The sequence below is a fragment of the Centruroides sculpturatus genome, unplaced genomic scaffold (assembly GCF_000671375.1).
Source record: "Centruroides sculpturatus isolate CEXI.00-Female unplaced genomic scaffold, Cexi_2.0 scaffold738, whole genome shotgun sequence".
NCBI classification, from domain to species: Eukaryota; Metazoa; Arthropoda; class Arachnida; order Scorpiones; family Buthidae; genus Centruroides; species Centruroides sculpturatus.
In genome coordinates, this window is record NW_019385164.1 from 1 (window position 1) to 4,187 (window position 4,187).

The following is a 4,187-nucleotide window of genomic DNA, read 5'->3' on the forward strand; positions in this document are numbered from 1 at the left end:
GCGATTTCTGAAAAAATAATTAATTTAATTAAATAATTTTAAATATTCAAATACATACCGTGAATTTTTTTGTTCAGCCTCTGCTTTTGAAAAGCCAGGTGGTAGACCTCTAGACATTTCATTTTTGAAAGAATTTTGTTGGAACTGATTATCATTACTTGGTTCTGTCAAGGCTGAATTATTATTATTGGTTTTTTTTTCAACAGATGAATTTGACATCATATTTATATATTTAGTGTTACCAATAAGAGATGGAGGAGGAGGAGGTGGAGGTGGAGGAGGGGGAGGAGGAGGAGGAGAATTAGCAGTTGAAGTTACAAACTTTTGTCCTGTTCCTTTACCGAAATTGGAATAATTTTGTTTATTTGATTTATGATCTGCAAGATGATATGAAAAATTTGGATACGAAAAAGAATTATTTGCTGACTGACCACTCTGAGATGATGGACGAACTTGTTGCTGATACATTATGACATCTATGAAAAAATTGAAATGAATTTTTTAATTACTGAAAAAATTTGATAAAATAAATTACTTTACTAAATTATCATTAAACATTATGGTTGTTTGATAAAATTTAACAATAAATATACTACTATATATCAGTTTTTCAACTTTGTCAATTGTTTTAATTTTATTAACTAATTTAAATGTATTTAACATAAACAAAATCTAAAATAAATGACCTCTAGGAATGGATTAATTTAATAAATTGATAGCAAAATAAATAGCAAAAAGAAAAAATATTTTAAGACATTTTATAATTAATACTTGTAAATTATAAAATTTTGCAAAACTGTAAATAAATAATAAACAAATGAATTTGAAACCATGATTAATAAATGCATTGTAGCAATGATGTGAGAGCATTTACTGAAAATAATTTGATAAAGTGCTTTCAACAAAGCTGCTTGAAAAAGGCTAGTCTAAAAATTTTGTGAGACCTTAAATGACCCATCAGTCTTTCAGTTTCCAAATGCAAAGCTATTGAAGCATTTAATTGTAAGAAAGAGAAAAAAATAATTTTTTTTTATCTTGTAACATTCTCATCTATTATATTTTAAATTAAGATTTGTATTATTGTAAATAAGCAATTTGAATCAAACTCAATCATAAATGTGTATTTAATTATATAAAACCAATGGCTAGGAAATAAACTTTTAAAATTTGATTCTTAATTCATTGCTATTGACACACGGCTCACGTATTTGAAAAATCTAAGTGACTTATACAACATGGAATTCATATAAAACAGAATTATCAACAGTGTTATAGGGGTCTACTATATTTATTCAAACATACTCTACTTAATTATAAAAAACGGTATTGATTAGAAGTGACACAACACTTATACAAAACTATAAAATAAAAATAAGCTAATCAGTACTTATCAGTTTGTATTTTTTTTATTAAGCCATGCACTTTTAAAGGTAATTAACTTTTGAAAATATTTCCAAAAATTCAAACGAAATAATAAAAATAACTTTTAAAGTCAAACTAAAATTTAAAATGAACTTGCTTGTGTTTCTTAGTGTAACATATAAAATATTTAAGCTTTTATTTATTTTTACAGGGTGGGTTAAAGTGTACCTAGATAATCCCAATGACAACACTTCAGACTGTTTGTGCTCCTGGCGGACTCCTCCCGGAGGAGAGCCGCCGGCAGGCCGCCCATTGTTTAACATCACTAGTTATTGATCCATGGTAGTTCTTGAACAAAAGAAAAAAAAGGAAACGTCTACTAAAAATATAGTTAACCAAACTAAACCAACCTAACTGAAGCACCGCCATTAGGGTTACCTAGGTACATTTTAACCACCAGGTGTACTGTGGTGGCATTTCAAATTACACAAAATAATTTTTTTACACTGGCACCAATTTGTAGTAAATAAATCAGTTCGGCCTAGGTCAAACTAGTTAAGCTTAAAGTATTTAGGCCAAACTAGATTATCCTAGGATAAACTAGTTTGGCCTAGGACAAACTAGTTTGGCCCGAAATCAGGTTTGGCCGGTAACATATACATACATGCATGCATACAGTATTTCTGAAATTTTAATTTAAATATAACAATATCATATCCTTCATTACATATAATATACGGTGGGTGATCAGTTAATGAACAGTTTGGACTGCAAACAAACCGGACAATGAATACAGGTAGGCCTCCTACAACCAGAGGCGCCGCTANTATCACGGGCGCCGCTAGCAGTTTGAACGCCCGTGTGTAATACCAATTATGCCATCCCCTGTTTAACTACGATTACCTACGCTGAGCTTGTCAGAAAGGCCCTTTAGTGTTGTCTCATAAGGGTGTGAGAGAAGAAAAGAAATACTTTACAAAGAAAATCTATTTATTATTACTAAGTTATTTTTGTTTACTTCAGTGTAAAACCATATAAATATTTATTTACAGAAATTTAACTCTTCTTGCCTTTATGTTTGCGAAATCTGCTACAGTAGAGCCTCGAAAACGCGGCCTAATGTGGACCGAAGGGTAACCGAGTTTGTGAAAATGCCGTGTTATCGGGAATGGGGTTAAAAAAAATAAGTATGAGTGTTTCCTCAGAAAATACTGTACTGTACTTGTATGTATTGTTTACTTGAGAATACAACAGAGAACAAACTGCCCAAATACCCTTAAACAAAGGAAAAGTACGTCCTTTATGAAGGCATAGAGCCTTTACTAGATGAAAATGAAAATTAATGAATACACTTTGTACAGTAATTTACCTGATAAGACAGACCTCAGAAAAATACTTTATGAGGCATAAAGCTGTCTTTATCATGAAAATTAATTAACTAAGGATTTTTTTGCCCTGCCAGGGTGTGGCCGAGTTATCCGGAGTGCCGGGTTATCGAGTGCCGAGTTTTCGAGGCTCTACTGTATCAATTTTCTTGTATCCAAGCTGTCTAAGATTTCGTGTTCAATTGAAACTATAGCTAAATTACTTAGTCTTTGCTGGTACATTGTTGATCTTAAATAGTTTTTTATAATTTTTAACTTCAAAAAGGACCTTTCACCAAATGCAACTGAAACCGGCAATGTAAGTAATATTCTTAGTGCTATTGCTGTGTTTGGAACTGTTGATATTAAGTCGTTAGTAAAAAGATATTGTAATGGGGTTTGTGGATCATTAGACTGGTTTTCTGGAAAATGCAACTTTAAAGTATTGATTTCATTAAATAAATCAATACCGCCAATATCTGTTTCACTACTCAAATCGTCTTTATGCTTCAGATTTAAATGCTAACCAAGTTAAAATATGATTAATTATACTTAGACCCATGTCAAAAAAATTATTAACAAAATAATTGCAATTTGATATGCGATAGAACAAGTACAAATTGAGAAGGAAGCTCTGTGGGGATTCCCTATTATCGCCAGTCCTATCAACTTCTGTCATAGAGCACGACTATGGATACTTGGCTTCCGGGCGCCGCCGGATGCTTCAACCTGCCGACAGACGTTTCGCATTGCATCTTAATTCTGATAAATACCAATAGAGGCGCTTTAACGCTATAATATAAATAAGGATATAATAATTGCACGCTGGTCAGAATTTTTTTCTCCATGCGAAGACATTTCTTATGCTATAAGTAGGGTGGGCATTATGACAATGACTTTGAATATTACGTAACCGATCGCTCGATTTGCCGCCCCCTGGACGTGCCGCCCGCGTGCGGTGCNCGTAAAATTCGATTGAACGTAATAAAAGACTTGTAATGACCATTACGTGCTAGGTATAAAATAATTTGAAAGTAAAAATAATAATAATAAATTTTCAAAGTCACTTAAAAACAAGTCAAAGCCGAAAATAATAAACATGAATATAATTGAAACGTTCTTAATTACCATAAAGCATTAAATTATTTTCTATATAATTCGTTAGTTCGTAATGTTAAAAGTAATATTCTCTTAAATATTACAATATTCTTAATGGCCACAGGAAATTACTCGTAAAATTGTTTAACTCGTATGATATGGTAAGATTTTAACTTAAAAATCTTATTATACATAAAATACAATTTAAAATTAAATACAGTGAAAACTGCTTAGGCGACCACTTGCATTCGACGGGCACCTGTCAAAACGGGCAAAAATTTCTGGCACGGAATAGTTTATCCATAGAGTCTTCGTATAAGTTACCTGTATTAAACGACCACCGGGCAAACGAGGCACTTCACC